Source organism: Camelus dromedarius, chromosome 5, assembly GCF_036321535.1.
Source record: "Camelus dromedarius isolate mCamDro1 chromosome 5, mCamDro1.pat, whole genome shotgun sequence".
NCBI classification, from domain to species: domain Eukaryota; kingdom Metazoa; phylum Chordata; class Mammalia; order Artiodactyla; family Camelidae; genus Camelus; species Camelus dromedarius.
Window position 1 is genome coordinate 38,023,891 of NC_087440.1, and position 10,566 is coordinate 38,034,456.

The window sequence follows — 10,566 nt, forward strand, 5'->3', positions numbered from 1 at the left end:
GGGGCTTCCTGCTCTTTCCTTGTGATGAGGAGAAAGAGGCCCAGGCCCGAGGCTGGCTAAGACTTGAACAAGAATGTTGAAGTCGAAGAGTCAAGACAAGTCCGTGTGGGAGGACTATCAGAGGGCGAGGGACTGTCCTCCAGGGGGCTGCCCGAGGCTACCTGAGTGAGGGTGGGCCTGGCTTCGCTCCACACATCTTACTCCTAGCAAATCCACGTGACACAGTCGAACTGTGCCCAGCCCATAGCAAGTGATGCTTGGTAACTGTCATTATTACAGCTACTGTTATCATTACAAATCCCGAGACTCTGGGGTTTGGCTTGTGTTGTCTTTCCAAAATGGTCTACTGTCTTACAGAAGCAATGGGTGGGTTTTGGGACCAGGAGTTTCCCAGCCAATTAAGGAACAACTTGACAACCTTGGGATTGATTCCACAAGTCATCTGAGACCCTCCGTATCCTCCTTACTCTCCTGAAACAGCCAGGACCAGCTGAGCCCTGGCTGGGTTGTCCCGATTTACCTGCACTACTGCGGTCTCCCGAGCTATTCAGAAGTGAGGAGCACTTCATTGTGTATTCATCAGATGGGCTGATGGAAATAGGATGCAGCCAGACTGCTAAGTCCACGCTGTCCTGCATTTAGGCCTCCGAAATCTGATTCCAAGAATGTACGTCTTGCATTACAATCTAGATTTCCAGAGGAAAGTTTTGGACAAAATAACCCAGACCCAGGTCTAGGTAATTTAAAGCCTGGGTGAAATGGGGCAGAAAGAGGCCAGAATACACAGGTCTGAATCTTGGCTGGGGAGATGTGGAAGATTCGAGGCGCCAGACAGTTGGCTTCTTTCCAAGTGTTTACCACCCCAGTGCCATGGGGTTGTGGGCAGCCCATGTGCTCATTTACCACCCCACCCCCTCTTCCTCTCCCCTCCTCCTCAGATTTTCCAGAGGCTGGAGAAACTCAAGAACCTACTGACCCACAGGGAGGGTGATGAGACATATGAGACCAGGGAATCAGACCCTGCCCTGGCTGAGGACACTCTGGACTTTGAACCCCAGCCCTCACCCACCTCTGCCTGGCTGTGCCCTTCTCCCCCGGAAGCCTCAGTCCTCAGGAGAGAGGACGGCACCAGGCCTGGGGCTGTATCTCCAGGAAATAGGAAAGCTGGCAGCCACTGATTCAGACAGAGCCCATGAAAACAAGGGCTGCTGTCTCCTCCCTGCCTCATCCCCCACCCATGCCCTGTGGTGCCCAGGCTGCCTGCACAGCTTGGATGCCCCAGACCTTACCAGGGACTTCCTAAGAGACCCCAGAGGCTTGCAGCTGTGGGGCTGTTAGTCGGAATGTCTCTGAGTTCACCTCCCAGAGGAGAAAGCACATGCTGCTGGCACCCGCGGCACGCCACACTGAGGTGCCCGTGACCTCCACAGTAATTGTTGTTCGGTCTAGCATTGCTTTCCTTTCTTCCTAAAGCATAACATTGCATGGAGTCCTGATCCCCAAGCCCCATCTAGACCCTGGGACAGAAGAATTTGTGCTTTTATAAACCCATAATCCTGCAGGTGCTGCCAAGGGAAGTGTTCCTCCCATTCCTCCCCTCCCCCAACAACAACGTATCAAACTAGAGGAATGACCTTAAGGTGAAAGGGAGGAAGGAGTCTTGTGACTGTCATTGCTCCACTTTCTTGTTGCCAGCAGCATGTGGATGGGGGCTTGGGGGAGAGGACCAGAGGCCAAGAGGGTGGCGAGCCACAGACGTGGCCACCGATCGTGTGTGTGTGTGTGTGTAAGTAGGTGGGCTAGCACTGCCTCTCACACCCTCGGACAGCACACTGCAGGCGGGCTGCTGCAAGGCTCCCAGGTGCTGGCCAAACCCCATGGCCTGACCATGCTCAGCTGCCCTGGGCCACACTTAGGACCTCTTTCCAGGGGTCCTCTTGGACCTATTCCAGGAGCATTCAGCAAAGAAAGGCCTTTCATCCAGGAATCTCACACTCACCAAAGGCTTCAAATTTGGATTTAAAAAATTTTATCATCTAAGATATGCTAATAGGACTAAAAGAAGGAAATGATCATCGGCTTTAAACTTCTGCCAGACTTTGTTACCATGCCTATGAATTTTAAAAATAAATCCTGCTATTATAGCGTGAATAGGATAATGCACTGCCTTGTATGTGTTTCAAATTTTACATGTCACAGGTTTTAATTTATTAAATGTACATTTCTAAGCTCTATCACAATTTTTGAAACCCTATTTAGACATTTCTTTGTTTTAATGAATCTGGAGCCTCAGTGACCACTGGCCCCTCTCCTCTTGGTGGATTGTGGCAAAAGCCCTTCCCACACTGTCATTTCAGCCTCAGAAAATCTCAGATGCATCTACCTGTTTTGTTACAGCAGCTGACCTACAGTGGAAGAGGCCTTCAGGGGTTAGTCATGCACAGTTTAGCTCTTTCTCCATTGTAAGCACTGTTTTCTTCTCCACAGTGAGGCTGCTTTAGTCACTTACCTACTTACTGCAGCATCTCCAGCCCTGGGCAAGATGACAGATAATCTTGAGTCCTTTACTCTTAGACAGTCAGGCTTAACCATGGCTACACATTAGAATTGGTGGCCGGGGGAGGGTTAGAAAACTGATGCCTGAGTGCCACCCCTGGAGATTCTGATTTACTTGATACTGGTTGTGATCTGGGTATTGAAAATTGCAAATTCTCCCCAGTGTTAATATGTTGCAAAGTTTCAAAAATAGTGCTTAAGACATGCAAACATTAGCATGCACCAGAATGAAGTGGGGGGAGGGTGCTTGTGAAAAATCGGACTGCTGGACCCCATCCCCACAGCTTCTGGATCAGACTTTCTTAATGGTGCCTGACAACTGGCATTTCTAACAGGCTCCCAGGTGAGGTGATGCTGCTGGTTCAAGGACTACATTTTGAGAACCGCTGTCCTAAAAGAAAGCAAGCCAGGGAGATGGGCTGGGAGGGAAATGTGAGTGAACGCACCAAGAGCCAGCTCTTTCTTATTCTCAAACTCTGCTGTTCCAGAGTATGGGTCAACATAGCTGCCGCTGTGCAGAAAACCCAAGTGGGGTTGAGCTGAGTCCCGAGAGCCAGAGTCTCTGTTGGATAAGGCGTGAGCCTGCCGCAGTCTCGGGGTCTGTATCGGCTGTGTCCAATGAGAATATAATACAAGCCACGGATGTGAGCCACAATTACAATTTCGTGTTTTCCACCCACATTAAAAAAAGAAAAATCTAAGGAACATGTGATTTTAAGGAGGAAAGTGTGGTAGAGTGTGTGCTTAGCATGCATGAGGTCCTGTGTTCAATCCTCAATACCTCCATTTAAAACAAAGAAACAAAAAAACTAAGGATTAATTCAACTATATATATATATTTAAATATATATAATTTTATATAATTATAAATTATATAATATAATTTATATATAAATATATATAAATATAATTATATAATTAAATATATATTTTTATTTATATTTAACTTAATTATCCAAAATCTTATCATTTTGACATGTCATCAACATAAAGAATTATCAATGAGATATTTTATGTTCTTTTTTTCAGGCCAAGTCTTTGAAATCAGGTGTGTGTTCTACAGGAGCACATCCCAGTTGGGAATAGCCCCCTCTCAATTGCCACATGTGGACAACTCAAGTCTGGATACACCAAGTGCTGGGGCCATCTGCCTCTGAAGAAGGGCTGACGCACAGAGGTTAGCAAGTCAACCCCCTCCTTCCCGCCACTCCTAGGGCCCCTAGAATCTATTCTTCACATCTGCGAATCTTCCCTGTGGTCTTTACCATCTGCACTTCTGGAGAGCATGAAAAGTCGAGTAGGCCAAATCAGGTCTGCAGGGCTAATTTCCTCATGTCTGTGTGTCTGGGGTCAGAATCCAAGAGGCTTTCACAGCCACCCCTCCCTCTTTCTGGACTTAACCATTGACAGATGTGAGCAGAGCCCCTGAGTATTGGCGGAAGATGGGGCTTTGGTTGGAGAGAAACGTGTCTGAAGTGGATTTAGGAAGAGAGTGAAGGGAGAGCTGTGGTTGGCCTGAACAGTCGAACTGGTTTGGAGTTTTCTTTCGAATGTTGCAAGCAGGCGTGAGCTGACATTTCCAGTGCTTTCACTGGCCGAGGAGCCCAGAGCTGTGTGGGTTTTTACAGCTCGGGGTCAATGGTCATTGTGCTTTCCCCATGGCATGTTGCCCCCTCTCCAGTTACAGTCATTAACCATGCAAGTATTGAGTGCCTACTGCATGTGCTAGAATACTAGGGAGGCAGGAGACAGTGTTATTGGGATCACATGTTTTGTAGTCCACCAGGCCTGAGTTCAAACCCCCACTTTTGCAGTATGAACTTGGGCAAGTGTCTTCCCATGACACAGTTATCACCAGTTATTGGTTAACACCGACCTGGGTCTCTCTCACGGTGGCTCTGGAGCAATAGCAAATAGTAGCATTTTTAGACCAGAAGGTGCCTTAGAGTTCATCCGGCCCAACCCTTTGTTTTAGGAGAGGTGGGAACTGGAGCCTGAAGGATGGGCCCACTGCGTGCCTTCGCCTCGAGGGTGTGGCTGCTGGCCTGGCAAGGTGGTGAGATGCTCCAGACTGTTTCCCATCCAGTTTTATTGACTCATACTCACTCTGCTGATGCTGGAAACTGGTACATTATTTCTGTTGTTCATTTCTCCTGGACACATGCATCCTTCCAGCAGCCTGCCCGGCTTTATTAAAAGATATTTATGTTCCCTTATCGCTGCTACTTCCTTCTCTTCCTTCCAGCAGTGGACAATCAATCTGCGTGTCATTAAGAGAATATTCTCTGAAGAAGATTGCTGGTGACAGTGGATTTGTCACCCAACTTATTTTTGTCATCGAGCAATTGGAATTTCTTCCACAGGGGATGAGCCCTTGGGTTATTTCACTGTCTGAATTCAGGCAGGCTTCATGCTGAATTGCCAAGTTTTCATCCCGTTGTCTCACTGTCATTGGCTGATCTGATCTCTGCACTGATTAATTAGTTTCAAATCCCTTCGTATTGATCTAATAAAATTGGCTTATTTAATTCGTGGTTGGAAATTCGGAGGATGTTTCGTTTAGGCTCTGACGAGGGGCATCTTTTTTTAATGTCCTGTCAGAGACATTCCCTTGGGAGAGCCGTTGTCCTCCACGCGGTCTCCTGAATTACACAGAGCAGGTGCTAAAATGGTGGTGAGACTCCCAGCTGCCAGGTCTGGATGATTTGACAAGTGCTTCTGCCTTTTAATGGGGTAGTTTTTAATGTCCTCTCATGAAAGGCACCTTGGACTGCTGTCTTTCCACCTCTAAAGGTTGTCTGACCTGGTTTTAAGCATCACAACCTAGCCTGGGAAGATGGGGCCTACGCACGATTCACCCCTGCCATCCGGGACCAGGACACAGCCGAGGCCACGTCACCAGCCCCAGTCGCCTGCTGCTTGATTTATAAATGCCTTCTTTTTTTCTATTGCTGTGATCCCCTCAGGAGAGGTTGGAGTAAAAGTCTCAAAGTTGAATGTGTTTTGTTCTGTCACAAAGAGAAATGGATGAGCAGGTACAAGTGACCTTAAAGGGAAGAAGGGAATTCAGCTAAGGGCCAACCCCATTCTGGATGCAGGATTGATTCACGGCACTCGGCATGGTGCCTTTTGGGGTGTGGTCACCCTAACAGCTGCTTTCCCAATCAGCAGCCACCGGGATGCAGGGAGCTTGTTTATTTAACATGATCAGACCGCTGTACCCACCTAATCTCTACTTTCCTATCTCCCCTAAGATGGCTTTCGTTAAAATGTGTAAACGCATTCTTAGAATCTTCTCGGTAGTCCCTCAAAGCCCCCTGAGTCGCCTGCCCCCAGCCCAGGCCGTCCAGGCAGTGGCAGGAGGATTCTCATACGTCTCCATCAGGCAAGGCCAGAGCGGCCCCAGACATGAGCTCCCCCTACACGGCAGCCTCCCTGCAAGGCAGGGCCCTGGGAGCTGCCACACAAGCTGCAGCATTTGGCTGATTCATTTGTCTTCATTAATGCTGCTTGTAGCTGAGGCTTTGTCACATATATGATTATGTGAGATTCGATTCTCTTGACTGTGTAAACACAGAGCTCTAGTGCGAGGCTCCAGGCAGGCAGCAGCTGAAGAGAAGCTTTTCTGCTGTTGGGGGGATGGCACGTGCTTTCAGCCCCTAGGGATAGGGGCCAGGCTGGGGGACTGAGTCTTACATGTCAGGGACTTGGGGGTGTGTATAGCTCAGTGGTAGAGCGTGTGCTTAGTAAGCACAAGGTCCTGCGTTCAATCCCTAGTACCTCCATTAAAAAAAAAAAAAAGGTCAGGGACTGACTGGTTCTTGGTGTGATAAGGGGTAGGAATGTCCTCGGCTCTGGAGACTCACCTCTGCCCACAAGTCCCCTCACGGAGTATGTCCTTACCTGTCCCTCCCCACCTCAGCTCCACATTCACCAAGTCCACTCAACGTTACCACCTTAATGTCTCCTAACTCAGTCCCTTCCTCTCTCCTCCTCGAGGGCCACCAAAGGTCTTCCCCATCTCCTGGCTGGATTCCTGCAGCAGCCTCTTAATCATACTCCCTTCCTCCACAGTCTTGTCTCTCCCTCCTCTGTCCTCACCTTGCTACCTTGTTCATCTTCTGGAATGCCTATGACTTTGGGCCACTCTCCTCGGGGAAAAGGCCAACCTGTTTCACCTGGTCTGCAAGGCCCTTCAGGACCTGGCCCCTGGAACCCTTCCTGGCTTCAGCCCCATCAATTGGCACATTTCCTTCCCCCACCCTCAACCTTCCCCCTCTTTTAAGGTTATACTTTGTCACAGGGTTCCAAAACTATTCTGCCTTATGCCTAATATCTTAGGGCTTTTAGCTAAAGCAATTTTTTACTTAAAAAAATCTTTTTAGTGAGATATAATTGACATATAACATATTAATTTCAGGTATACAACATAAAGATTCAATATTTGTATATACTGCGAAACAATAACCACAAAAAGTCTAGTTACCATCTGTCACCATACAAGGTTACAAAATTTGTTTTCTTGTAATGAGAACTTTGAAGATTTACTGTCTTAGTAACCTTCAAATATGCAATACAATATTACTGACTATAATCACCATGCTGTACATTATTACATTGCCCTGACTTGTTTTAGTTTTTAATTCATATACTCTGCTATTTCTCAGATTAAGACAGGAGAACACGGGGAGCTGGACTAAATAAAATGTCCAAATCACTGCTTTACAAAGTATCATTCCTCCCTGGGGACTGACATTTCTATTCCGAGCTGGCATACTCAGGCCACTTTAGGTGCAAGAAAGAGAACCATCAGATTCCCAGAGGAGAAGGGGAGGATTTATTAAAGGATATGCATGAGGGAACCCAGAAGAATCTGGCTTCAGGAAGGGCAGAAACAGCTCTAGGGCCCTGCCGGTCTCTCTGCCTCTGTCTGTCTGTCTGCTTGTGTGTTATTCAGTCTCTCTCATCAGCTTCACCTCTCTCCCTTCTTCTTACTTTCTCTTGTCCAGCTTCTTCAGCTTCCTCAAGTTGTACAAAGCCCACAATGGCTGCCACACTCCAGGGTCTACCTGGGCTTCCAACTTTAGCACCCATCACCCACCACAACTTCTGATTGTTAGAGAGAGGATGTGAGGTCCAGAGTCATCTCTCTGAGCCAGGCTGCAGCAGTCCTGGGTCCTGGTAAGCCTGGGGATTCGTTGTCTGTGGCTTGCAACCCTTTCCCGCATTCTTCCCTGGAGCTCTGATCCAAGTGGGGAGGTTACAAGGGTATTCTGCTTTCTCCGTCAGGGGCTGGGAGTGGAGGCAGCTTATCCATGGGAGGCTGTATTAATTTATTACATTAACTGTATTAGTAACAAAGTACCATAACAAACTAACAAAGGAGGCTGTATTAGTAACAAACTGGGTGGCTTAAACAAAAGAAATCTATTGTCTCACAGTTTTAGAGGCTGGAAGTCAGATCAAGGTGTCGATAGTGTTAGTTGCTTCTGATGGCTGGGAGGGAAGGAGCTGTTCCATGCCATTCTCCTTGTTTCTGGTAGCCTCGAGCATTCTTTGGCTTGTATGTGGCATCCTCCTTGTGTCCTTACATCCTCTTCCTTCTGACATGCCTGTCCCTGTGTCTGTCTTCCCTTTTGTGAAGACCAGTCATAGTGGATTAGGGCCCACCCTGATGACCTCATCTTGATTTGATCTTCTACAAAGACCCTATTTCCAAATAAAGTCACATTCACAGGTTGTGGGGATTCGGATTTCAGTATCTTTGGGGGTGGGGCACAATTCAACCCATGACAAAGGCTAAGATATCTCTATGGTTCCTCCCCTGGGCCTCCTCAGGGCCTCCCTGGTCAGCCCGCTTTGCCAATCCTCCAGATACGACTAGACACTAAAGTAGAGAGAGATTATGTGCAAATTGAGGACCCCACTACAGACAGGAAAACCCTTGTAAACCCCAAGTAAACACATTCTACAGGTGAACAATGGCCCACTGCACCCTGGCCAGGAATATAGCCATTTGTTTTGTAAAACCTATAGGAAAAGGTTATTTATAACATGGAAAGGTCAGTAGGTCTGATGGCAGCTATTAACATGGTCAATGATAATCACAACTGTAATGTAATATTGTATACCACATGTGGTGCCTTAAATTGTCAAAGCATTTTCATATACATTATTTTATTTGATCCTCACAACAACTACGTGAAGTAGGAAAAGCAGATTTTCTTTTGCTTAGTTTCATTTTATTTTTTTAATCGAAGAATAATTGACATCTAACAGTATATTAGTTTCTGGTGTACACATGATTTGATATTTGCATATACTGCAAAATGATCACCACGATTAAGTTGAGTAAACACTGATCACCATACTGTTACAAAATTTTTTTCTTATGGTGAGAACTTCTAACATCTACTCTTAGCAACTTTCAAATATGCAATACAGTATTATTAACTATGGTCTCCATACTATAAATGACATTCTCAATTCTTTATTTTATAACCATAAGTTTGTACTTTTTGACTTCCTTCACCCATTTTGCCCACCACCCCTCCACCTCTGGCAACCGTCAATCTGTTCTCTGTATCTATGAGCTTTTCTTTTAATCATATGGTATTTATCTTTCTCTGTTTGAGTTATTTAACTTAGCATAATGCCATCATACTTCATCCATATTGGTGTAAGATTTCATTCTCTTTATGGCTGAGTAATATTCCACTGTGTGTATATCATATTTTATTTATCCATTTATTCATTGATAGACACTTAGGTTGTTTCCATAGATTGGCTATTGTAAATAATGCTTTAATGAATATGAGGGTGCATGTATCTTTTTGAGTTAGTATTTTCATTTTCTTCAGATAAATACCCAGAAGTGGAATTGCTAGACCTTATGATAGTTCTATTTTTAATTTTTTTGAGGAACCTCCATACTGCTTGTTTTCCATAATAGCTGTACCAAATTACATTCCCACCAGCAGTGCACAAGTTTCCTTTTCTCCACCTCCTTGTTGCCTTATCTTTTTGATGATAGCCATCTGACAGGTGTGAGGTGATACTGTGGTTTTGATTTGCATTTCCCTGATGATTAGTGACATCGAGCATCTTTTTATGTACTCATGCAGATTTTTGTTATATTATTTATTAGTGCCTCAGTTTCCTCTTCTGTAGAGTAAAGCTAGCGCTAGCTGCTCACAGGACTGCTGCATGGGTTAAATGCATTAATAAATTTAAAGCACTGGTACCCTGAAGCATGGTGTACTGGATGCTGTTTTCTTTACTATCATTCTTATTACAGACAGAGAAGGGACAAGAGGGTGGGTACCCCTGTAAACCCGGAAAGAAGATGCCTCTCCATTCCTACTCCCTCTTCCTCTCATAGCCTAGAGTTACTTTGCTAGAGGTGCATATAATGCCATTTCTTTAAACTGTGTTTTCATTTATTTTATTTCCTGTCAAAATTTTTTCGTTGTTACCAAAATTAAGAAAGTAGTAAAGAAAATACATTTTAGGATAAAATAACATGCAACTCTTCAGTTATGCCTATAATATCTGAAGGGCATGCGGTACAGTTCTTTGCCAGTAAAAGAAAGAGAAAAGGAAAATCACATACCACATGCGCACGCGCGCTCACACACACACACTTCTTACAAGAAGACATGTGGGATCTGGAAGATGGTACAAAATGTTTCTTTAGTTTCAGTCTATATGTCAAGCCCCCTTTCTTACTCCCCTCTGCGTCTCTGGCTCCCACCTGTTGGAGACATTCTCTCTCTCCCTTTTCTGCAGCCTCTTGGTTCCATTCTAGGGTATCTTAGATTGGGATCTTCAGAGGCTGCTGCGAGATAAGGGATCATGTGAAAGTGATTTATTAGGAAGCATTCCCAGGAAAAATTGGTGGGAAATGGGATCAGAAAGGGAGGTATGGAAATGTATCAAGCAAAGTCCCACAGAGTTGCTTTCTGAGATGGAGGAGGTCATACTTCAGAGTTGTCTTCACTAGGAAGGTGT

At 45.6% G+C, this 10,566-nt stretch overlaps 1 long non-coding RNA gene across 1 annotated transcript in view; it reads left to right on the plus strand.

Moving 5' to 3' along the window:
* LOC135321397 (uncharacterized) overlaps positions 1 to 7,654 on the plus strand; it is a 43,111-nt gene extending 35,457 nt beyond the window's left edge. Inside the window, exons 2-3 of the long non-coding RNA XR_010381138.1 lie at positions 3,586 to 3,733; positions 7,566 to 7,654. This is a non-coding gene — a long non-coding RNA (uncharacterized LOC135321397). The remainder of the gene's footprint in view (positions 1 to 3,585; positions 3,734 to 7,565) is intronic.
* Positions 7,655 to 10,566: the final 2,912 nt, after the last annotated feature.